The 26,453-nt window shown below is 38.5% G+C and overlaps 1 protein-coding gene across 3 annotated transcripts in view; it reads left to right on the forward strand.

The window, feature by feature from the left end:
* The window catches only part of KCNQ1 (potassium voltage-gated channel subfamily Q member 1), a 373,080-nt gene that overhangs the window by 228,793 nt on the left and 117,834 nt on the right, over nt 1-26,453 (forward strand). The gene's annotated exons all lie outside the window — the stretch shown is intronic.

Genomic DNA, 26,453 nt, shown 5'->3' on the forward strand with positions numbered 1-26,453 from the left:
ACTAATAAGCCACTAGAAATTCCTTAAAGGATCACGCCCTTTAAATAAAAGTTTTGTCTCATTAGGAATATCAGAAAACAGAGTGTCTGAACAGAGATGAAAATAGAGCTTGTGACTTAACAGTTGAAATGCAAATCTAATTAGTCTGGTATTTTAAAGTATTAACAGGGAGCCATAAAAAAGATGTTGGATTTGAACGAAGAAAGTTGTAAAGAAATAACTGGATAGTGACAAAGGCCCGATTTATTAACACTCTGTGATGTAGAAACAATGAAAAGGGCATTAATTACTTTACTAGTACTTATTTTGCACCATTGCCCAAAGTAATTGGTTTATTGACCTTTCTGTAATGCTGCATGGTTCTAAAAACACTGATTTCAATGCTGAAAATTAAGTTCTGTAAAGGAATGTAGGCCTATTTATTCTACCTTGTATTATCTTGAATATAGGTGATATATTGCTTCAAACATATCTGACTATATTAGAAGGGTAGGATTTCTGTTCATTCTTTGTATCCTATATCTGTGCAGGCTTTATTTTTCAATCAATGCCAGTTTTTGGTTTTTTTTTTAAATGGTTATAATAAGATGTATATTTGTTATGTTCTTGTCTTGTATTCCCATTTTAATTTCAAGTGTCTCTAACTGCCTTGTCTTTATAATTCATTGCTGGAAAGAAGTGTTAAGTTCCTCATTTATAGCTTTTTATAAAAACTCTCCTCTACATTTCCAGGCTTCTGCAAAGGAGTACATGCAGCACTTCAAAATGAAATAAATTATAGCTAACATATGTGTTTTCAAATTTATTCCTTTGTGTAAAAAGCATATATCTTTCACACTTATATATATTTATATATTGTTTATTTTTTTTCACTGTTTACCACTTAGGAATAAATTATTTTAGACACATAGAGACAGAAACTAACAAAATTAAATGTCCCCAAAGACACAGATGTCTAGAAGTGACTGGAATAGTTTCAGAGGAAAATTTGTCATGTGTGAAGTCAGTATTTTTTTTTTCCTCTGGGAAATTTTCATCAGATGTAACAGTTTCTAGAATATTTCCATGTAGTTTTGAGGAAGATCTAAACCAACCATTTCAGATTATTTAAACTGATAAATTGTATCAACCTGGAACCACAGAGGTGTTTCATTGAAGCTGATGTTGAGGTGACCCTCACCCTTAGTTTGTATGGCCAGGTGGGTATTTCTTCATCCCCATGTTGTGTGATCACTGTAATCCGGCTGGGGTCCAGACTTAGTCCTGTTGCTTTCACCTAACCGTATATTGATTAGCAGGTTGCCACTAAGGAAGAAATTTTTTAGTGAGTTCACTGCAAGAATCTTGTTTATATCTCACTGTTGTAGTAATGAGCGAGCCCGTTGACTTTTTTAATGACTAATTCCTTTTTAGTATCAGTCTTAATATCCACCTTAAGGCAGATGATGCAAACGAGTCATTTGGGCTTCTGTTTTGCTTGGAATGCATTAAGGGCAGGAAAGTTGCTGTTTAACTGCTGCAAGTGGGTGAAACCCTTACGGTGATTAGCATAATGCCAGGGGACAAGGGGTAGACGATTGCCCCGGGAGGTGTCTCAACAGGAAGAGAGTGGATATACGCAGTCTGTAACGTTCCTGTATGCAAGGGTATAGTTTGATCTACAGCCTCTACTCCTTCCTCTCCGATCCTGTTTAGCTGCTTTCCCTTCTTTGTGGTCGGGCCTGGGGCTCCCACTCCACTTGCGATGGGCTTGCGTCATTTCCTTCCCTCTCGCCTGTGAGGTTACTCAGTAAACATTGCTGCTGTTTACCTTAGTTAGGAGACTCCAGGCTTCAGGCATCTGCTTATTTCTTCCTGCTTATGGTATGCATAAAAAACAGTGGTGTAACTTTATCGTGAGAAACATGAGTGATCCTCGCTCCTGCCAAGGTTTATAACGTTTAGCTGGTTAGCGTGTTAGAATTTGGCTAAATTTAATGCATAATCCGTAAGCGTAACAAAAGTCAAATTAAAGGATGGGGTTGACAAGACTGCGTAATCCCTATCTCAAACCTTACTAGGTTTTAAGACTTTATCAGGTATTGTTTTATCCAGTTTATTATAGGTGTTTTGGAGAATAGCATCAGGAGGTGCTCAGTAGCTCGGGTCTGCTGGGATGTGTTTGTTGAGCAGGATCTTCTCTGGATTATTTTGGCCTATTAACGAGATACTATGGCTTGAATCTGTAGCGTATAAAGTGTATAACCTTGCAATGGGAGACAATTAAGTGTACTAATGTACTTGAGGCACTGTAAGTAAAAATCAAAGGAAAAAATATTTTCTTGCATTGTTTGATGAGATGAGTGGGAGAAACTGCCTATTTGCTCGGTTATGTAAATATTATAAAGATTAGATTGAAACTGTGATTAGTCTCTCTTCGCTCCTTTGTGTGAGAAAAGTTTAAAATTGTTTCAAAGCTAGTGTAGCCTTTTTAGATGCGTAATCTTTAGTCTTGATATTAATTTTTGGTTTCCGTATGCCTTGTCTTTCTGGCTTCTGTCATGAAGGCCGCTTAGAAACAACGCGTTTTGTTTTCTATTCAAACTGAACGTTTGAGTAAACTATTTAGATATGATCTTCATGCCCCCTTTCTGGAGGGGTAGAGAGGACTATTACTTTACGCATGAGTGTTGCTCTTACTGTAAATAATTTGATATCATGTTTCAGAGTAGCTAAGTGCTAAACTTTCCTACTGAGTATTCCTCCAGACACGTTCACACATTGCATTTTATTGCCTTCAGGAGGTAAGCTATTCTTGAACAGAATTAAAAATAAAAAGTATTTTCAGACTTTTTGTGTGTGTTTTTTTTTTTTTTAATAATAGTGTTAGTTGCAGAGTTTCCAGTCTCTGGGTAAAGGATGCAGTGATTTAAGGGTTTTTTTGAGTACATGTAACCCTTCAAATTGGCACCTCAGCCTCAGAGCGCCATTGGTGTTCCTACAGTCTGGTGTATTCCTCCCCCAGATCCCTGTTGAAAGTGCTGCACCTTAGTGCATTAATGTGTATTTTTTAACTTTTAGCTCAGCTGTTTTTTCGGGGCAACCTCTTCTGCGCAGAAATCTTAGCGCACAGTAAAGCTTTCATTCATAAGCAAGGAACCTGATGTTTACATTTTTTGGCAGAATTCATCCGTCAGTCACTAGCAAATCCAAAGTAAAAGCAGGCATGCACAGATACTGAAATGCCTACCTGTACCCAGTGTGGCCGAGGGGCTGGCCGTAGCATGGAGTGAGGTAATTGGCTTGAATTTGGACCGAGTTGCTAGGAAGTGAGAGTCACTGCCGTCCAGTGCTGACAAGTGGTCCTGTGGGATGCTAAGCTAGTTTGCAAAGTGACAGGTGCTCTCATCTAAGTAGTGTGTGCACACACACCCCCACCATTTGACAGATAAGCTGTCGGCAAAATATGCATAGAAGCTAATCTACTTCTCCTGTAAAGTTTTCCTGAAACAGAGCAAGAGGACAAAAAGAGAATGAATTAAGCAAACAATAGAATTTCTGTTCTCCTTTTACATAGAAGAAAGAGGGGTTTGATTTGTTTGGGGTTTGATTCTTTTTTTTTTGATTTTTTTTTTTTGGTTGGTTTCTTTAGTGCTGTGAAACAACACCTTTTGCAAGCACTTTACCGTTTAAAAAGTAGAAGCATGCTTAGTCGACTTCAAAGTAGAAATAAACCTAACCCTAAATAAAGAAATAGATCCAATTCCCAGCTTTCAGGATGTTTCAAATCTAGACTTGAACTTTGCAGCCCTCTATATCTAAATAAGCCCCAAAATTTTGAAGTGTTTGCAATCTCGACCTAATGCATAATTTTATTTTTATCAGTTTGGGGGCTAATCCTGCCTTCTTTAGTCGTGCAAGCAGTCAAACTGATGCTAAAGAATGTTTGAACAAAAAGGTTGTATCTAAATTTCTTCATGTTTGTTAAAATGAAGTGTGTAGGTACTATTCACTGTAAGACAGTTCACCATTCAGAAACCTGAGGTAAGACGAGTGTATTCTCATGCACATCTCATTGTCAGAACAGAAATTTCTCTCCGTTACGTTCTTCAGCATTTTGTCATCTCTAGTCACTCAAAAAAAAGCTTCTCCTAGATCCTTTGGAAGGTTACTCCACGGTCTAATAGATCTCACTCTTCAAAAAACGTCTATAAGCCTTTTTCTTTTTTATGTGCTAGTGTTGCTAATTATGTTCCTGGAATGAGCTAAATTACTCCTTTTGCAAACTTGAATGTAGTTATTTTCTTTTGTTAAGTCCCACTCATACACCAGTGAAGACACATTTAAAAAAAAAAAAAACATTGCTTCCGCAAACTTTCCTCAAAACAAGGGTTAGTTTATACAGCACTTCACTAGCATCTCGGTTGCTGAATTCTACTCCCGTCCTTCCAAGGTTACTAGGACAGCTCAGTGTTTCAGACCAAGTGCCGCCTGTGTTAGAAAGTACATCAGAAGGCATCACCATTTCACGCTGAACAATTGGTGCAGTAACTTTTTTTTTTTTTAAAGAGATTCCAAGACCCAACAAGGAGAAAATATTTCTCTCCACCGATGAGTTTAGTCATTGTTAAGCTTGTTATGAAAACTTTTAGATGATTTTGTAAATAGTAAGGCTTTAAAAGGAAAATGTCTGTGGAGCTGTTGTAGATCCCATCCAGTAAGGAGACTGTATTGTTCATTTCAAAATGTTAATGTTTTGTGCATCTTCTCCTTCATTTTGGTCAAGCAAGCCCATATAAGTCATCCCACTGCAGCCATTATTTATAGCTAATAATCTCCTTTAGCTGCCAAACCGAAACTGGATCTCCTTCACTCTTGAGCTGAAAGCGCTTTTCTTTCCACAGTGTGCTGGAAATGAGCCAATTTACCAGTTCCATTAACTTAATGAGGTCTGACAGCCTGCAGCAAATTTTCTCATAATCTCTCTTGGATTTAAATTTGGTGCTGCACAAACATCTGAGTATGGCCAAGTAGTTGCTTTTTAACTCTCTGTATTCTTAGCAACATTTCTTAGTCCTTTTACACAAAGCTCGAGTCCTTCTTTTTTGCAGGCAGTTTTTTCTCATCACGTGGTGGTTGATTATTACATTTCTTGATTAATTTACTTTTTATTCCTAACAATCATGTGAATGCCATATTTGTGTTGACCTGTTAAACATCAGTATTACAGCTTCAAGTGATTCAATAACAGTGAGTACTGTTATTGGTGGGAGAAGGATGGTATTTATTTATTTTTATAATACACCTGAATGGTTGGTTATACGAGCTGTGAGCTTATGTCATGATTTTCACTGACCAATAAATAATCACTCTCATAAGGTCAACAGTAGTTTTAATGCAAGGTTAATCTTTAGCTTCTGTTTCCTAATACTTCCAATGATTATCATTCACTAAAGGCAGTAGCATACTGCTAAATTAACAAGAAGCAAAATTGCTTGGCAAATTAAGCAGGACAAAGCTAAAATCTTTCTGTTGCTCTTCTTTCCTTGGAGGAAAAGATTGACACTCCCATAGTTGGATAACTATTTTGTTATATTGAACTTGAACTGCAGAGTTTTAAAAACTGTTACTGATGCAGTTCTGTGAGCTTCCTGAAAGAACTGTAGCCCCAACCGCTGACGGTGATATGCTGACGGAAACTGAGGGCAAAGCTGCAAATCAACAGGAATATTACTCATTGCAAGAACAGTGGGTTTCTGTTTGTATTCTTAGTATGTCAGATTTCCAAAATTCTGATAAACCACTTAAATTTAGCAGCATGACATTGTAATAGAAAATTGCTAGTGACTTACTGTACTTTGGTTGAAAATGAGCTTGGAACAAAAGGTTTAATCTGAATCTAAAATTGCCAGTGGTATTTGGCTTCACTCTAGTAGTTTCCTTTGTGACATTTTTGCCCACATCAGTACTTCCCAAGAAGGTGCAGACTTTATCTTGTGGTGCTTTGGTCATGTGGTCAGAAAGTGCATCTGAGCAATCTTAAATTTAAAAGCAGGAGGCAAAGCACCTCAAGTAGAAATATGCCAATTCCTGCTGCCCCCATGTTTGGCACATGGGTCTTGTTGCATTGGCTTTGTGCATTTTGTATTATACAACAGTATTTATAAATACTAGCTTCATTAGGTAGGTAGGTGTTACTAGGTTGAATGTTTGTACATGAACAGTTAAAAAATAAGGAAATTGGTTGGGTGATTTCAAATCCACTTCCTCAAAATTGGGTGAGTTTGAAAGGGTTTGCGTTGTGGAGAATGATTTCAGACCCAAACTCAGTGGTCAGTCCACGGTCCTCCAAGTAATGTGAATTTCTGCAAACCTGAACGTGTTAGTCCTGTTTCATCTATAATACCCACATTTTTTCCTAGAGCAATATTTCAGTGAGCTGTGTTTCCTATGTACAAGAGGGCAAAAAGTCTTAGGGCTTATCCTTGCGGAAGCTTATAGGGATGCTTTACCTTGCATGTATTGCTGACAGCAGTCAGTGGAAGTATTCATATATTTGTAGCAAAATGTACTTAAAACTGTAGGATTAGGGCTGTGTTACTTAAATTAGAATGTCTTTTGTTTTGGACTCCAGGAGAATCTTTTTCTTGTTTAAATGCAACAGTTTTCAGGTGTTCAAACTCAACAGAAATTTGAATGGTTATTTGATATTTAGGAAACAAAGCAGTCCAAAGGAGCAACAGTTAAAAATTCAACCTCAGCTGTGTTTTAATGGAGAGAACAGTGAGGTCATCTGTCTGCACCACCTAGCTTTAATCCTGTTTTTCCTCAGCCAGTGCTAACGGCATAGCTGAAGGATAGTTTGGGACCTGTATTTCAATCGTTAGCATGCATCAACTCGTGTGACTTTCTATAACAAATCTTACCCTGCCTGTTTTGGGTCATTTTATTAGTTGAAGTCCCAGCTCCTAAAGAGGATTGATTTGTAATTTCACATGAACAAGTAAGTGAAAGAAAAGCTTGAGCTTGCCCTAACGATTTAAATGCTGGAAACTTTTTTTAGGAAGGAAGTGAATTCCAGTTTTCAGCCCCATACTTGCTCATTTCAATATGCTGGCAGTATGGTAATTTCCAAAAATTTTTAATTTGATGTTCTTCAGTCTTCCCACTAGCTCTTCCCTCTCCCCCCCCCCCCAACAATGAGATCTGTCTTGAGCCCCTGAACATACTTGGTTGAGTTTCATGTCAAAGTTTAAAAGCAATTGTATGTTTTGTTGCTGTTGCTATTGTGATGCTTTATGCTTTATTAAGCAAATGAGTTGCAGAGGCTGGGGGAAAGGAGATTTAGGAGTGTGGGGGGAGGTCAAGGGGCTTTGTGTCCTGCTGAAGCACTGAAAAAGCCTTGTAGCAAGACTCTGAAAACGTTAGTTCTGTCATCTTGCTCATCCATATCAGCTCAATGGAATACGAGTTGCTTAAAGTGATTGTAGATGAAGTGAAATATTTAAAAAATTAAAACATTCTTCAGGCCATATACATGTGAGAGAGGCAGGTACAGTCAAGTCTGCAAGAGTATGTGACTGGACAGTGTTCGGCGTCACCTATGTATTGGTCAATCCTATTCGGACGAATGAATGTAGACTATACCATTTGTTTGTTTATAAGTTCAGTTAGCAAAGTGAGCCCACGTTCCTGCCAATGACCCTGTTTTTGCAAAAAACAAAATAATCTTTACAAAATGTGTTTATTACTTGAAAGGAACAACAAACTTAAAGGGAAGTCTATGTAACCCCATAAACATAGCTAAGAAAACTACATTAAATACAAAAAGTGAACAATGGAAGTGAACTATGACCAGAGGTGTTAATAGAAGAGAAAAAGGAGCAACTACAGAGAAATATATCTTAACTTTTTTTTTTTAATACAGATTTTGCGTTCTTGTGTGACCACTTATATAGTGCAGTGACAAAACAAGCGTTGCTATTCATGGGCACAGAAAAAGTGGGAGAGCTGGGATATTAGAAAATCTGTATTGCACAGGCAGGAGTGAGAGCAGATTCAGTAGTGCACTTGGTTTGTACACTTTGGCTCTAACCATACGCCTGTGCTTTCTCCCTGTGCAGCCCAGTGCTTGTTCTTGTGTCTTCATGGAATACGTTTTTCAGCTCAGGATCTGCTTTTATAAGCAGAAAAGCCTGAATACGTCATGGCTGGATATTGGTATATATCTGATCATAAACTGGGAAATTGTCTGTTTTATGTTTGTGCATTTGTGTGTGTTTTTATTGCACTTAACATTAATTTGTTATACTCATAGGGAATACGGGGCTAGAAAAATGTTAGCTCACCCGTCTCTCCTTCTCTCTCTTTTTTCCCCCCTGCTGTCATTCTTGACTAGTATTTTGAAAAACCAAAGGTGTTCAGATAGCTTTGCAGGACTCAGAATTGTTGATGTTGCCACAGGCTTCCTGTGTAACCTTGGAGAAGTTGTTTAATATATCACGTTTTGACAGGGATCCTGAAAAACAGTTGTGTGAAGCAAGAAAGTATTCAATGGTATATGACTTCCCAGATGAGAGATTTCAAACTAAATCTACCAAATAAATTAGACACAAATATCTAATGAACACTTTTTTTTTTTTTTTTAAAGTGTCTTGTAACGAGGTGAAATTATCTTCACCGGTAGGTCTGAGTATTTCTAAGAAATTGCATTTAGATAGTTTAGAGAGATGAGCTCTGCTGATATTCAGGCAGCTGTCCAGATAACTAAGCATAGTAGAAGAAATTTCAACCCACTGAAGTCAACAGCAAAGCTTGTATTGATTTCCGTAGACCAAGATTTTACCCCATCACAGAAGATCTGCGCTAACTCATGTGACAAACAGCGCTCTCGAATGAGGTTGAGAAAGGATTTTAGAGCATATTCTTTTGTGTCGCTACCTCTCTGCCTTTCACGTTCTGTTCTGGAACTGCTTTGCACACGCAGTTGAACACTGATGTGTTAGAAAAACAAAACTTAAATGCTGCTCTTGACAGTCGTTTGATTCTTTTTCACTGAAGGGTGATTATACCATTGATACTTTCTGAATATCGATTAACACCCTGGCAATGCCAGCATCTACCTCCTCATTTTTCTGTTAAAACATAGATAGCACCGTGCCAGATACCTTTCCTGAGCTTCTAAGACCCATGCAATCTTCTGTAAGTGCATTTTCTTAGTAAAAAATACATCACCACTGTAAATGGTTTATAGTGGAGTCTTGAGAAAAGAGAAAATAAGTTCTTGATGAGTTCATAATCTTATGTATGTACCTTTTAATCAGAAGTTCTCATGTCCAGTCTTCGTTACCAATTATCTATTTAGGTGAGACCACATTACAAAAACCAAATTATTACTTGATATTAGATAATCCACATGTTTTAATTTAAGTCTATCTTAGTAACTGAGACTATAATACTTCTTTTTTTTTTATTCCAGTAGGTTCATAGCGTTTGTTTTAGGCAACTTACATAAATTCTCTGAGTTGCCCACCAGAAATGCCACTTGCTTTCCACTGACTGAACAGGATACATGGTCTTCTATCCTTTGATCCTCTGAATTAGATATCTACCTGCATTGTTTTTAAGTGGAAAAGCGCACTGATCATTGGTTCTATATATAAAATCCTTGCAAAACCCAACAAACTTGAAAGGGCCTGACCTCATTTCCAATACGCAGCATCTGCATTTTGTGTCCCAGTTCTTTCCCCTTCAAAACGACTGCTTCGATATCTCTTTAGCTGAAAAAAGTGAACCAAACCTGTTATTTAGTGGAAGCAGCCCAACAGTAATTAAGATAGACGCGCACATGTGCACGCGCACACACACACACACACACACACACACACAAAACAACATTGGGGGAGAAAATAAAGCTAATTTTCCGTTAAAACTGTGAGGCCTCATTATTGCTACTGTTTCATGATGAACTTTTTAACCTGAATGGAAATGCGATTCCATTTTTATTGAGAAGTCCATGTCACATAAAGTCAAGCTAGTGAAAAAACCTAAACATTTCCTTTGAAAATTAGACAATTTATCTTTATTAATTATATTTATCGTATAAAAAGTCAATACGGTAAAGGAACGTCCAAATATAGTTTGGATATAATTTAATTTCTGATGCAGCTATAATTATTGAAGAAATGCCCATTATTGGTTGTCATTGAAGATGAATTTTTACAGTGCTTTGCTGTAACAATTTTAGGTATTAGAATAAAAATAAGCTTAGGGACAGTCTTTTGTACTGTAAAAAGTACTATCCTTAGCCTATTAACAGTTTAATTTTATTTAAATAAGTATCTCTAGCTGCAAGTATTGTTTAATTACCCTGCATTCACTGTCTAGTAGTACACATCACTGTAGCATTCGCTTGGCCCCCAGTTCAGGAAGGTGCTCTAAAATGAAACATCGTTTAGGGTTTTATGTAAGTGGGCTTTGTTCTAGGCCTCACTACAACCTATTAATTGTCCTAAGGGCCTGATGTTAATGTTTCCTTGGAAAGCAGCGGTCTGAGTTTTCAGTACAGCCTGCTGTGGAGTATAAAGCATTTTGGGACCTTCCATACCACTGAAAAGAAAGAACTACTTAAGCCTAAATACAGTTTTGTCACCTAATGATGATAATATAAATAATTTGTTCTTTGTTGCTGTATTTTATCTGTTCTATGTATATATACATGCAAACACACATATGTATAAATACTATTCCAAAGAGAACAACACTGAAACTAGAAAATAGAAAGTTCAGTAAGGTATACTTAGACTTGCGCTTAACTCTAGGCAAAGTTAAGCCACCCAGCTGCAGGACAAACAATACCAATTTGGTAATCTATTCCAGTGAGCAATGAGACTTTAGTTTCCTCTGTAAAATTAGTAGTGGACAAACTATTTGGAGCTTTGAGTAAAGATTGCGTCATATGGAGTGTCTCCGACTATACGTGTTTCTTGAGTTTTCAGACTTGGTCATGGAAGTCTTATTAGAAAAATTTGAGCTGATCTTTTTTGGTTTCCTGCTTCTGACTGCAAATTCCATGAGAATGGTCTTTATTGTGGCATGTCGTCATTGGTGCTTTAGGTCTTGGCTTGCAAATAGAAAAAATAGTGTGGAGAGAAAATACTTAAGCCTTTTTAAATTTGGAAAGTTTATTTGTTTCTGGTTTGGTCTGAGATTAAGTCAAATTGTTTCTGTTTAAAGTTAAAGACTAGACTTTTAAAGATATAGTGCAACTCGGAGACAGGTAATCAGTAGGATTTGCCTAGGTGTAGTTAGTTGTCTGTTTGCATCTTGTATTTAGTATGTTTAAAAATCCAATGTTACTAAGAAGTGCTAGAGGCTGAAATTCTCAGTTGCTTATGAAAAGCATAATTTGCCTTGTGCATTAAGCCCTACTATTCCTAAGAGGCGTAACTTTTCATAGGTCTTAGGCTGGCGTTGCTACAGGGATAAATTGTGTGCAGGGTGAGCAGCAGTCGCAGCTCCGCAGGACTACTTGCCAAGAGCCATTGCCCTGGCCTGAAAACCTCATCGCTCAGTGCCCAATCTTGGAGCCGCGCAGCAGGGTCCCTGCGCAGTGCGCTTTGTCAGGAGGCGTTTTCTGCCCGTTAGGAGCTTACGGGGACTGGCTGTTCTTTCTGCATAAGCTGGCAAGCAAGCGTCAATTCGTAGCAGCTTTCCACGACTGCGCTCCTGGGTGGAATCTCTGCTCCTGTAGTGACCTACACCGTTACCCGAGCTCTTCTGTGATTTGTCTGGTTTGGCTTGAATGTTAAGCAATTTATCAACTTATTTTTTCTTATACTCTGACTGGGTTGAATCTTTATATTTAAAATGGCATTTTTGACATTACATTAAATATTATAACCAGGTAGTCTTACTTATTGTGAGAGTATGTAATGGGATTTTAAGGGGAGTTCGGGATATATGAGCTGTTCATCAGCAAATCTCCAAGAAAATTAAGATAATCTCAGAAATGCTGGGAGAAAAGGCAGCTTTAGTTTTCTTTTAATGCTTATTCTTTTGTATTTTAAAAGCCATGCAACATTTAAGTAATAAAGATATGTAGGGGAAGAAAATATGGGAAATACCCCATACTTTTTGAATGTGGACAAGCCTCGATGCTGATAATTACCAATTCGCCACAAGTACTTATGGTATTGTTCAGGCCTTAGTTAAGGTCTCGGCAGATTAAAGCTAAAGGGTTTCCCGGGCTTAACGTTACAGAATTGGAGGAGTCCCACCAAAGCTATGCGTAGAAGGAGGATAATGCTGAGTCAGCCATCAAGGATTAGGTGTAGGAAGTTTGAAGGAGAAGAGAGGTGCCAGGAACTGAAGTGAAGGACGAAGGCTAAAGATCAGAGCTGATTCACAGCCCTGTTTAGGGGGGAGGAGAGGAGAGCTGATGCAACGTGCCTTTAAACAAGACTTTTGTGATTGCCTGTCTACTGAAGTCAGTGGCACTATGCTGATTTGAACCAACTGAGGGTTTGTCTGCCCGCTTCTGATTCCCCCTCTTTTGCAGGTGAGACACTTGAGACTTGAGAGTTGTGCATACATCTTATCTCGCCCCCCAGAAAAGTAAATTACCGTAGTAGTTTTAATGCCAAACAAGGTGTCTGTCTGCTTTCCTAGGTAACATTTGCAAAGTGGTTTTTGGTGATGAATGATATATGAGGTTAATCTGAGATGGGAATCTCCTGATTCTCAGAGTAGATACAGCACTAACCGTAGCAGCGCTGAGCCCTGCTTCATTCCACTACTTCTAGGATCCCTTGAACGACTCTCCATCCTAAACTGTAATTGCTGCTCTGGACATCGGTAACTTAGTTTCGTATCCATTAAGCTCTGTGCACTTCTGCTGATACTGCCAAGAAAAACACATAATTGTATTCGTTCCTTGAATACTGGGTTCCTTGGCTTGTATCTATCCACTGAAAAAAATACTGCTGGAATAAATAGAGCCCACCTGAAGCTGACCAGAATCAGGAGATTCCTGTCCACCACACTGGGTACCGGATCAACCTTTAGCAAGGAAATGGTGCTTTGTAGAAATGGGTGCTGCAAAATTAGAAAGTTATGAAATGGACTGATATTTTTAACAAAGTACTAGACCGTAAATCATTTTGTAAACATCATCACATATTTACACAATAAGATAGAAATTTTAAGCAAAATATTTTTCCTGTTGCAGAACTTAAGTTGTAATATAAACGAGCTTGTTAAAAGGTTTTGAATTGTGAGGGATGATAGCTGGAGAAGAGAAAGTAATTAAAATGCATGCTGTTTTCCATATCTAACTTACTAGAGAATGATTTCTAGGCCAAAAAGTACGTTGTTGAGCTGAGCTTGTGCTTTGAAGCCACAGAAAGAAATGGAGTTCACATACCAGAGTGGTTAGTCCCAGCCAGTTTCTGTCTCCAGCATATCAGCTCATAAAATTTCCCCTGTCTTTTTGCAATAGTAATAACACAGCATATTCTTCAACTATTAGATTGAGCAGGAAAACTCGGATATTTCAGGCCAAATTTTCCACACACAAAAAATATGAACCCAGTTAGTGTGTATCTGGAATTTTGCTCACTATATAATCTATATTGCTATCTTAAAAGTTTTCTTATATGTACGAATTTTGCAAGTTTCTTCGTATCCCCCAATACAGTAAGCAAGTATGGAAGTTTGAGTGTACGTTCTCCCCTTGACTCATGCATGTAAAGCTGTGAGGTGGGGGGCTCAGAAGCAACTTTTGATGTTCAGGCAGGAGCTTTTGCACAGGATGTGCATAAAAATGGGTGATCTAGCTAGTCATTTTGCACGTGTAATTCAGGAAATGTGATACAGTCCATATTTTTTGTGGCTTTCAAGCTGCAAAGTGCCTGTTCCTTCATACTCATATGATTTGTACATCTGGCAGAGTATGGAATTGGTCAGGTTGTCACAATTGTTTAGGTACCTTATGAGATTTTTCAAAACTGTCTATCCCGACCTAATTAGATGGGCTTTGGAAATCCCACTGGGGACATCTACAGGTGTCTGTATACGAATATGATCTTATGCTCCCAAGAGACAAAGAGGAGATCAGGAGGGCTATATTTGAATTTGGACTGTGGCTTTAAAAAGTGGTAGCGAGAGAAGGAAGAAGGTGAAGCAGTTGAGGGTGTAAACTTTATTTTTCCCTAAAGTATTACTTCATTAAAAAGTAAGTCTTTGGTTTGGACCAATCTCCAAAACAAGTTATTTTGACTTCTATGCTCTTTGAAATTTGTTAACAGGTGACCAACGTTTGATATGTCAAATCGTAAAAGAATTTTGCTAATAATGTAAATTCCCTCTTACGCTTTCTTTTTTCCCCCTCAAATTTCTTTAATTGCACTTGCAAGGAATGAAGTTTTACCAAGCTATCTCAAAAGAACTCAGATTTTCCTTTAGCATTTCTGTCTGATTATTGTAGCACGAAAGTTCAGTCATGGCTGAATTCTTTGGCTCCTCCTACCACATACCCAGTAACTGAGGCTGATAGAGCTCATTTTCATGTCACGTTTTTCTGTTATGCTCAAGTAACTTTCTCTTCATTTGAAGAAGATTGAGGTGCCCATCTCTGCCACCTTAGAGATGTTTTTCCTCTGGAGTGTAAGCTTTTCAGTAAAGCACAGAAACACTCTCCAACCTACCTTCTTATCGACAGACATGGACAAAAGTACCACTTTGCTGGACTGGGGCCAATAAAGGGACAGAGAGGTTGGATGACCACTGGCAAATATTGTTTGTGCAGATGAGTGATGTTGTAGTAAACTTAAAATTATCTTCCCTCTTCTCCTTTCCGGTACTGTTCTTTTTCAGGCACTGGGTTGGTTGGGTTAGGATTTCCTCAGTGATGTTACATTGGTGCACAGATTTAACACGGCATCCTATCATACTTTATTTCAATCCTAGGCCACTTTTGTTTTCAATCATGTCATTGTGTCGCATACGGGAGCGAGTTTCTGGAAGTGCTGGAACTCTGACCCTGACAAGGTTTAGACTAACGCCCCTTGGCAATATAGATATGCCAGTCCATTCTTTCACATAGTGTCCTTTTAAAAAAAAAAAAAAAAAAAAAAAAGGAGAGAGAGGAAGAAAAGGCTGCTTTTTAGAATTCAAGTTTGAACAAGCTGTACTGTGTTTGTTCCTCATCAAATGAGCCATGAGAGGGCCAGTGAAAGGCTAAAATGATAGGTAAATGGTTGGGGGCCTTAAAAGACGATAAGTAAACCCTCTTTGTATCGTCTTAGTGCTGTTACAAATTTCTGAAGAGAAATTATTACTAATGCGTTGGTATTAGTTCTCCTATTGCCTGATTAAATAGTTTATAACCTTATGGTGAGACGACAGGCTGCTAGTTACTTCTTTCCCACTGAAATATAGCCTGACATTCGAAACCCGAGGCCTGTGTTTGCCAGGTCTTTCTCTATAAGAGAGATCCTAATCTCAACAAGATAAACTGCTTAAATAAAAGCTGATGAAAGAGCAGTCCGGATAGTGGATTATGCTCTAACTATTTTAGCGCTCTGCTTTAGGACAGTTCTTTGCGTCCTTAGGGAAGTTAGTCAAAGAGCTGAAGTTTGAGATGTTTTCAGAATTGTATTAATCTTGATTTTTACCATGTTAATTCCTGCTCCATGCTTGCATATCCGTGTTTGTTTTGTACTTGGAAGAAATTATGGAGAAAGGGTTAAGAGCAAGCTTGCTCTTCATCTGTTTTAAATCCATAAATGTGAGCCCCTGTGCTGTTTCTAGGTTTCAGATTACTCTCTGTGATTTATAGGAAAAGGCTGTTCTCCACAAGTTGAAATCCCATGTGTTTCTCCACCATTGTAAAACAACAAATCTTTGTGAATGCTTCCAGTTTCAAAAATAACAGTTTTGATCTGCGTTTGTAATTTTTTTTTAATGTGATGGCATTGAAAGGGGAAGTGAAGTCCCCTTGTCCTGATGCTGTCCAGTCAAGGTTTTTCAACGCTTTTCACTGCAGCTTGCACAAACTGTAGCAACGCTCCTGGGTTTATAATCTTCTATCGCTTTATTTTTGGAGGATACACCCACTAAGAAGTGCAGCTGTGGGCAGACACTTATGTCGTTCTGCATAAGTTACATCCAAAGCCCCTACAGAGATGGCAGGCCGCAAACTCCGATGACCTAACGGTCCGCGTACTTCCACTGACATCTGATGTTTCATAGGGTAAATCAGCGTAGAATTTGGGCTCATATGTTTTTCTGTTGATTTCTGTGGGGGTGTTGTTTTTTCTTTTAATTAAATTTTCTCTTATACTGAACTCATGCTTACCTGTTAAGTTCAGAATATATAGTTCAAAATAAGCAGCTTCACAGCAGTGGCACCCATCTTCTCCTTTCCTTATTAAATGGCAGGAGAGCTTCCCAATCTTCTCCATGGTAGAAAACAGCATGGGAAGATATCGAGGATTTCTGAAAGAGTATTATCACTAATTTTGGAAAGGTAAATATGACCATTCAGGTCACTGGCCTTTTCCTTTCAGATATTCTTCCTGCTGTAATTCCTGTCACTGTAACAGGCAGGCTGTTTTATTGTGTCAGGCAGAACTGTGTAATTACTGTCATTTGTCTAGGACAGCTGAGCTACTCTCGAGTTAGCTGCTTTGCCCTGGTAGAATAGCATGAAGCTGCAAGGGTGTATGTGTGAATCTGACCTCTTCTCTGTAGTTTGTTTTATGAAGGGGGAAGAAAAAAAGGCCTTTTGTCTCTCTACTTGCCATTATTTAAAAATACATGTGTTACTGAGATGAGGTAAAAACTGGAGGAGGTTCTGGCTGAAGCCATTGTTAAATAAGGTTAAGCAGCAATACAGTTTTTTTTGGTTTTTTTTTTTAAATCTTCCTTGGATTCTCTATGGACTCCGTCAGTAGTTGATCTAACAAAAGCTTATTTCTTTTGTCTCAAAGCAAAAGATTAGGTAAAATTTTAATAGTAATAGAGTTAGTAGTGATTCTGTTCCGTCATGATTCTTAATTAAGACATGGGATACGGATATTTTAAATTAGCCTATTACAGTATTATACAAAGTGGGAACAACTGAAATTTCTTAATGAGTCTTGATCATAGTTTTGATGTTGTTACATCTTTGTATACAGCTCATATAGGGCGCATATTTGGCGATGCGATTTAAGCTAAATAGAAAAGCCAAACTTCGACATGAGTTGGCAGTGCTCTTGCAGCTCCCTAGGACAAACGCAACAAAGAGCTAGTTTACAGCGTTAATGACTTGTTGAGCATAAGCAGTGTAATGTAAGCCTGTTGAATATTCAAAGGTTATTTTAAGCTTGATAGGCCAACAGTAGCAAGACAAGTACTATACGCAGTATGTTTGCTTCTTCCTAGCATCACTGATTTTTATCCCAGTGTATAATTCAGAGCTATGAACAAACGCTACAAAAAATATTTGTTTAAACTGTAAACCATGCTCTTAACCAGACGCTGTAAAATAATAATATTCATGGTTTTCCTCAAGCAGTGAACCACAGCTCTATTGTGTTCTGCCTTCAACATCTATAGAAAAGGTTTAACTTGTCAGACTGTGTCTGTAAGAGAATGCCATGTGTTGTTATTTACTTATCTATGATCTCATTTGTATGTAGTTACTTTCAAATTGCTTGGCTTTGTAACCATGTAAAAAAAGTGACTGACTGCTGACTCAACATGATGCTGAGTTGAAGAGCTGAACAGAAGTTCACTGTGACTTGATGCTAGGTAATTCACCGCAGTAAGAAAAAGACAACCAGTTCTGACAAAAATGAGGGCAAGTTCCTATATTTGTGCTACGTTCTAACTGGTGCGTTTCAGTCCCTTCCAAAAATTGTTTTGTTTTCACTTTTTAAATGTCTTTTGTAGAACTCTTCATACCATGGTAGCAGCCATAGGTGAAAAGGGAATTGTCAAAATATATAGCAGAGATTATTCAAGAGGTACAAGAAATATCATGAATTTGTTCTTGCCTGATTTCAACACAAACTATTATGCTAAGGGTTATATGAGCTTGGTTGGCATCACTGTGGGCAGAACGCAAGTGAGATCACTGATACTACATCTGTTTACCTTAGCGTAGCGTTAGACATGGAAATGTCTGTTTAGCTGGAGGACAGTTTTGGTAACCCAGAACGTTAGGGCTGAGCTGAGGTAGAGGGGGACAGCTGGGGAGGAGGCAGGGGTCAGTATCACACGAACGTTTTGCAGAAAGCTGTTCTTGAAATTTCTGTTGTAAAGTGTACTTAGGGCAATATAGTCGTACCGCAGCAATATAGACTTTGTACTTTGGATAAGTTATAAAGCCAAGACTTTTCTATCCTCATGTTTGTACCAGAAAAACAGCTTCTAAAAACTTTGGGTCATTTGTTGCTGGTCCCGTTAGTTATTATTTCTACCTTAGTTTACTCCAAATCAGGAGTCCTGAGTCTTTCCCTTTTCAGGCCTGGATTTACGTATGCATTTTAAGTTGCCTTGATTTGAGCATGTTTTTAAGGGCTAGACTGAACAGCTCTATTTTCCTCAGTCATTCTGAGTCTCAAATTGCCTTTAATGCCTTGAACAAGTCAAGAGGTACACTTTAGCTTGTTTTCCCCTTTTATGTTAACCTCCATCTCCTACATCCCCACTGCCCCTTGGACGTGTCCCAGGTCACCATGGCAGAGCTCTGGACTCTTCCTGGCCTGCTGAATGCAGCCAGTTGCCATCCTACACCTGGGCCCCCGAGGCAGGAGGAAAGCCAGAGCGCATGCCTTTCTCCTGCTGTGAGCCCACGTTGCATCTCTGTCCCATCACGGGACCCAGCTGAAAGATAGGGAGATCACATCACTCTAGACAGTTCTGGTTGCTGAGCTGCCCACCCCACGCAGAGGCGGTGTCTTTCTCCATTTACGTACCATTTTGCAACATCATGACTATGAAAAACCTATGCAATTTTTTCGCTTCTAAAACACTTCTTACTACTAAGTAGGCTGTTTTTGTTATTAGCTGGACAAATTAAAACATCATAATCCTCCAAAGGCAAGAGTATATTTTTTAAACTTGTTGCTATATCCACAAACCAAGCTAAACAAAATTATCTGTAGAGAAAAGGTGTAAGGATTGCTAGAACTACATGGATGGATTTCTGACTTAAGTCCATGATTTTTGAAGGAGAGAAGAAAGAAAGCTGGTGTAAAATGAGTTACAAATCCATTGAAGGAGGGAGGTGGAGTTAAAATTAAATACTTTAAATCAAAAAATGACCTACTACAAATAGTTGGGGGAATAGAGTGCAGGGAGGAGCTTGACAAGTATTAATTCAGTTTTTTAAGCTTATTCCTTTGGGCTATGTTCACGTTCAGTAAATAATAACCAAAATGTTTACTGGCAGAAGTGCTCACTGGAAGAGTGATGATACTTTTGCTGAGTATTCTTGCAGAAAGAACAATTTTTGAATTTATAATCAGCAATAATTTTATGGGAAGTCAGCTTCTTCATTCCCCTAGATGGGAAACTGAAATTATATGATAGGATATGTGTTTAGTCAAAGCAGCTCAAATTTTTAAAATTCAACACTTGAAACAAATTATTCATATGTAAACTGTAAACCAAAGCAATCTTCATAGAAGTCTTTTGCTGTTGATACTGAATTATTCAGTGCTTAGATGAATAAATGCATTAGACACAATTTTAATTGTTCAAGAACAGTTTGCAAGCAGAAGAGCTAAAGGAGACAAATCTTTCATAACTAGATTACTTGTTTGCCTATAATTACTAGAAAGCCTTTGACTGTTAAGACTGAAGAAGTTTTAAAATCTAGGTTACCTATTGCTCGTTCTCCTTGTTTTATATATGGTATCTATATTTGCGTTTAAAGCAAGTGAAGACCCTGGAGGTAGGCACTATGGGGATAGGCGAATTCATTTCAGTTGTGTTGTTACCAGTTTCTAATTTTACTTCCATGAATGGATGGGAAGTCCAGATGGAAAACTCTAGAAAAGAATATTTTCCCTTAAAACATTCATATATTTGAAAATGTTATAGGAGCATTTTTATAAACATTAAGCTTAACTGAAGCCCATTTAATAAAACTTAGGTTTTGTAACTGGTTTGCTCAAGTGTCGTCGTACTTTTTTAAAACTTCTGGACAGCTCTTATTAGTTTGCCCTAAAGTGCTTTTAGTGCATCCTATGTGGGTGAGGGTATTTTACTGACAGCTCCGACTAAACAGAGCCTAATGATGGCTGCAAAAGTACATCAGAAACAAACAACAGTTGCCAAGGTCCGGTACCAAACCCAGTGAGGAAGCTGGGCAACGCACGTGGCCAATGACTGGGATTTCATTCCTGGGTACAGTGATCAGGCAGCTCCTGTTACAGGATACGTAGGGATGCAACCTAATCCACTGCAGCTCATCACATTTAAAACGTGCCCCAAAACCGAGAGACTCCCATCGAGCGTAATGTGTAGGAAATGACAGAATGTGTGAAAAGACAGGAATAACCTTGAGCCACAGCAAATTCTATACCAAAAGCCTCTAGAGAGCTAATGATGAAAGATTTCATTAGACTTAAATGCACTAATGAAATGGCTTAATGTAGTTACTCTGACTCTTTTCCACCAGATTTTGTTACAAGGAATGATTTCCAGTGCCGAATGGAAAATATATTTCAGTTCACATGCAAAGCATATTATTAAAATCTGATGTGTTAAAGATAAAATTCAAGTCTAAATAATGATTAGTGCCAAAAACTTCAGGCCGACCAACTTCAGCCTTCATTCTCAATACTTGAGCTCTGTCTTAAGTCAGAAACTTAAGAAGACTGCAGAGAATTTAAATATGTTTGAAAACTGATCTTGACTTCAAATCAGTGATAGGCTTACTGAGAAATGGGCATTTTGTAAAAGATACTATAAATCTGTGACGCTCTCCTACTGAGTTTTCGTTCTTGCTAAGCTCATTCTGAATAGACAGTGTTGACCTTTTAACTCAGATAATATCAGTGTACATATACATTGGGAGGTCTGTGGCAGACGTTGAAGTCCTGATAATAAAATGTTCTGCAAATGAGCAAAAATAATAAGTGTTATACACAGGAGATCAGCAGCACCTTTCCTTTGCCTCATTACTTTAACCTTAGTGTTAACACTAAACCAATATGTAGAACACCTTCCTAAAATGAGAAGGTGAGCAAACAGCTAATGGAATTACTAAATATTTGATATCAAACTGAGGAGCTCTGTTGTAAGGACAATAAATACTTCCAATTCATAATTGTTTTCCCTTTCTTAGGGACAAGCACAATACAGCGTCAGGGAATATGTTCTATGAGGTGCCAACGTTTATGTCATGGGAGAGTTTATAAATCAACAAAAAGCAGGAAATTCAAAGGTTAAGTTGATGATCCATCCTACAGCCTGTATTACTATGAAAAACAAGCAAACAAAGAAATTACAGTCACATGAACTAAGGATAGTATGTCAGCCTTAAATTTGGAACATCCTGTCTTTTTCTGGCTAAATATGGCGACCTGTTTATTTTAATAAGAAATAAATAAGAAAGGTCTCTTACAAAAGTTAATTTTCAACATATGTGTCAGTACATTACATATTTGGATTTTAATTTCTAAAAACATGATAGCAGATATGTAATGAAATGTGGCTCCTTGAATACATCTTTAAATTAGTTTCAGGATTTTAAGATGCCTGCCGTTATTATAGAGTCATGTATGTGTTGAGGGACCACATTCAGTAGTCTAATTTTTTGTCCTTTAAGGAAGGAACTGTGTACTCCATAATATGGGCTAACCTTAGAAACCTTAGTTCACCCTACCCTACCCCAGTCGATATTTTCCTTGAAACACAAAACAACCAACCCGTGTAACTATTTGCTTCCTTTTTGGAAAACCACTTGCTTTTGGAGTTAAAAAAGACACGTCTGTCCTGCGAATCGTTCTAATCCCGGGGCTGGGAAGCATTCCTGTGGCGTAGCCTTGCAGATCCCTTCGCAGTAACCCAGGTCAGCAACTGGAGCTGCGGGCGGATGCTGAATCCTGTGACGTTCACAATGGCTGTCTGCGAATGTAGGACCGTAGAATGAGTCATACCTTTCAAAACGTATTGAGGTTTTGACTGGCCGAGTTGTTAAAAACATGTACGTATATGTACTGCAACCAAATATACAAATGGTTCTTGTGCAATAGTTTGGGGCAGGCGAAGAGATCAGGTTTCCTCCAAATGGTTTGTTGTAGACGAAAGACCCTAAAAGAGGGGAGGAAAAACTAATGATTTCTAATCATTTTATTCTGTCAGGGAGTTGGTGTGGTTTGTTGTTTGTTTGTTTGGTTTTTTTTGTTTTTTTTTGCAATGTGGGTGCTCAGCACATTGCATTGTTTTGCAGGGTTTCTTTATCCTAATTCCTTTCGGGAGTGCCTGCACCAGCAAAAGGTGACTTTTTCAGTGCACAAACAAACAAAGTTTGCTTCATAAGTGCCAAAATGTAAGTAATTTAGGTTTGTGTTAAACTACTGGCCTCCTCTTGCCAGGATGGTTTTGGGTTACTGATCGGTTGTTACACCCTCCTTAACCCTTCTGGATAACTCCTGTGGCTTGTGCCCATTTCACCGTTTTGTTGGCAGCTTTAGAAGAGAATTCAGAGAGTTTAAGCTCAGTGGAAGCGTCGTGCAATGCGTTCTGTGTTGAGGATGATCTTGATGTCCTATTCCTATAGAGAGAGAAGTTTATTGGTAGCCAGTGACAGGTATTAGCAATTAGTTCAGCAAGCTGTGTAGGAGTTGGGCTTGGTCCCAGCCTGTCATTGCAACAGATATTTCTAATGATACGGCTGACACCCAAATGAACATCCAAACTTTAATGGTCTTTCTACCCCTCTCTGAACCGATCCTAAAACTGGCATGGGGACCCTAAAATGTGTGGTGCTCGCATTGCCTCACCACCTGTGAAGTGGGAAGGATGTTTTATCTGTTTGGGCTGTTTTTCACTGACATGCAATCCACTGAAACAAAAAAAATTATGAGATATTACTTGGAAAAAAAGAAAAAAAAACTTTTATTTGGCAAAGTGCATGCTGGGATGCTGTCTAATGCCAGAAGCAGTAATGTTTAGCCTGATTTTTACTGGCATAAAACTACTTAAGCTTATTCTTCAGGTAATAGGCTAATGATTATTCAGAACAGTTAACTGGTGATTGACAGTCACTTCAGATGTAGGTTACTGTGAAATGAATGGGTTGACGAGACTCTAGGCTTGATGAACATTCGTGAGAGGAAAATAGCCCCATTAAAAAGGGGTGGACAAAACCATATCTCTTGACCCTGTTGTTAATGCGCTTATCACACAAGCTTTCTACCAAAGTTAGATAGAACTAAACTTCTAAGAAGTGGAGACTGATTTGCAAGAGAGCTTTGCTCCCCCGGCTATGTGGAAATAAGCATGCCATCAGGAGTATGGAGCCTCCATCCTTGGAGGCGTTCAAAAGCCGTCTGGACACAATCCTGGGCAGTGTGCTCTAGGTGGCTCTGCTTGAGCCAAGGGTTTGAACTAGATGATCTCCAGAGGTCCCTGCCAACCTCAACCGTTCTGTGTTTCTGTGATGCCAGAGCCTGAGAGGGGAAAGCCTCCCTGATTCGTAATCACCCAGCTCTAGCCTAAACTGCTGTCCTGCGTAGCCCTACTTTATGCTACCAGCAGGAGATGCTTGCAAGTTTTTCTGGAGCTGGAGGATGAGGCCTGTGGCCGAGCTGGCATGGGCAAGCTGCGGTTCCTGCAGCGTGCAAGGGCTGCAGGAGGGAGCAGGCGCCAGGCAGCAGTTTGCTCTCGGTGCAGAGCTGGTCTGTGCAGAAGAAACTCTCCAAAGGGTGTCTCTCGCTTGCTTTGCGCAGTCTGGCTCAGACACACTCGGAGGTATGTCGCTGCCTATTTCTAGGAGCACTCTCAGATGATGTAATTTCCCTCCACGCTCTTAAAAGTACTCATGAAAATATTGCTCTGAGGATGGTGATGTATTGTGTGGCTCTTGGGTTGTAAACACGCTGTGTGTCCCCACAGGTTACAGGCAGTCATTCTGTGGCTAGAAGTTAGAGATATCACAAGTGGTTGAACAAACAAATATTGCCAGTTAATGTTTAAGCTCTACGTTTACTAAAGCATTTGTTACCAGTTTGCAAAAGAGATCAAACAACTGTGAATCATAACCTTGGCTACTAATTAAATCCTTTATTCCCTTCACTCACTGCAGAAGCATTCAATCTCTGGGAATCAGGACAGCCTCTTGTGCAGAATTAGCTTTTATAGCATAAGCAGAAACAAGTTTACTGCAAGGTTTCCTATTGGAGTTTTAAACTAAAGGAATAAAAAGAGAATATCAACTTTCCTTCCTGGCATAGAAGTTCACATTAGCACTGAACAATGATTGATTTAAAATAGCTGCATTGGAAAGTCATTTGGTGGGACAGTACTTTACTGAATGGTGAATACAATTTTTATTATCCAGCTGTCTTGCTTATAGGTGAGACTCTTCACCTAGCTAGAGACTGAGGGATTTGGTGAACTTCACTGGTGACCACGTGTGCCCATGAAAAATATTTTACTGAAAAATAATGGATTGTGAAGAACACACTGGAGGAAACAAGACATAGAACAGAATACTGCAAGCAGTTTTACTGTGGTTAAAACTTATTTCTACTTGTCATAGGACATTTTTGTGCATATTTATATATATAGTATGGATAAAATATATGTGCATGAAAGTCACACTCTGACACCCTTGAAATTTAATATCAGATTAAATAGCATTTATCCTTTTGGCTCCAGTTCTGTGAAGCCGAATTTGAAAACCCAGAACATTTGCTTTCCCTCTGCCTATATGGACATTGTCCTAGTCCCTAGCAGCAAGTTGATGCACCAAGGGATCACAAGATGAGAATACCATTACCTATCATTAGGCTAACTCAGTTCACTGGGAATCAGTCCAAAAAGGCAGCTGTCCCAGCTAAAAGGAGTGAATTTCCATTCTCATAACATGAACTGTAATCTTGCAGTCAGACCTGCATGAGCAAAGAGCTGGACAGAGTCTCTTTGGGAGACTTCAGCAAGGCAGTGAGAAGGAAGGGGCTTCCCGTACAAATCCAGCTGGAGAGTCGGGGAATGGTGCATGGCTCCTGAGGAGTAGTTATTTTATAGAAGTGCACTAACAGGCTTAGTGATCCGTAGACTTGTGTTGAAAAGCTGTGTGTTATTAGTTTGAAAAGTAATCATAATTTATTTTCTCTGTAAATTTCTCTGTAATAATTTACAGAGCAAATAATCTTTTTCCGTCATTGTTAGATTTGAACAACTTCTGTAAAGAAGAGAAAGAACTGAGAGGCAATATCTACAAGCAGAAAATGAGAAGGCCTCGTGGGTTTTGTTTTGGGGTGTTTCTTTGTTTTGGTTGAGTTTGGGTATCTTTTGGAGAAAGTGTTTTTTCCCTCTGAAAAGTGTGAGCTCAGGAAGGGAACGCGCTGGCTACACTTGCCACGCTGCTCAGAAGACAGACATCCATCCACCGTTTGCACAAGCAAAACTTCTGTTTGCTGCAAGAAATTTGTCAGGAGGAAATGGGTGAATACTCGCTAGAATATCAGGTTTTATTTAACCAGAGAGGATTGGGTAATACTGTTCTGTATCATACCAAAGACCCAAACGTGTAAAGGATTTTGTTAGGATTTTTCCATCCCATAGTGAGTATGAATGCTGTCAGGTTCAATATAGATGGAAAATACTGCCTAGTAACACCTCCGTATGCCTGGCTATCAGCATTATTAATAATAATTTATAGGCATAAAGCATTTGGAGTATCTAAATAACACCAGCTCTGCTCTTACTGCTACTTCCTCTGAGCCATCGCTAGAAGTCTACATAGGAAGCAATTTAAAAATACACTATGTTCATACTCTTAAAATGAAAGAAACCTTGTGCAATAAGGTTGTTCAAACATATCTTTATAAGAGTAATAATTGAGTAAGTAGGATAACTCATCAGCACAGATTATGTATTTGGCTTGATGTTTTAATGTTAAGAAGAAAGAGCTGTCATTTTTACAAACTTTAAAAAAACGAAAATTTGAAGAAATTCACTGTTCTTAATTAACTATTTAAAATATATTTTAATCTCAGAAACTCTGAAATCTGTTGTTTTAAAGTACAAGGAGAACTTTTTTTTATTCTTTCTTTTTAGTTCATATGTTTGTGCATGAAAAGAGAGAGGTACTTGGTTAAAGACCTTCCAGATTGTTTTGCCTCTATATACACGTTTATCCCCAAACTGAACTCTTAAGCGTATGTAAATGTTGTACTCAGCTAGCACGATACCATTTGCATTGCTTAGCAGTCAACTACTGAAAAATCTTTAAATTGATCTTTTTA

Source organism: Struthio camelus, chromosome 5 (genome assembly GCF_040807025.1).
Source record: "Struthio camelus isolate bStrCam1 chromosome 5, bStrCam1.hap1, whole genome shotgun sequence".
In the NCBI taxonomy this organism is placed as follows: Eukaryota; Metazoa; Chordata; class Aves; order Struthioniformes; family Struthionidae; genus Struthio; species Struthio camelus.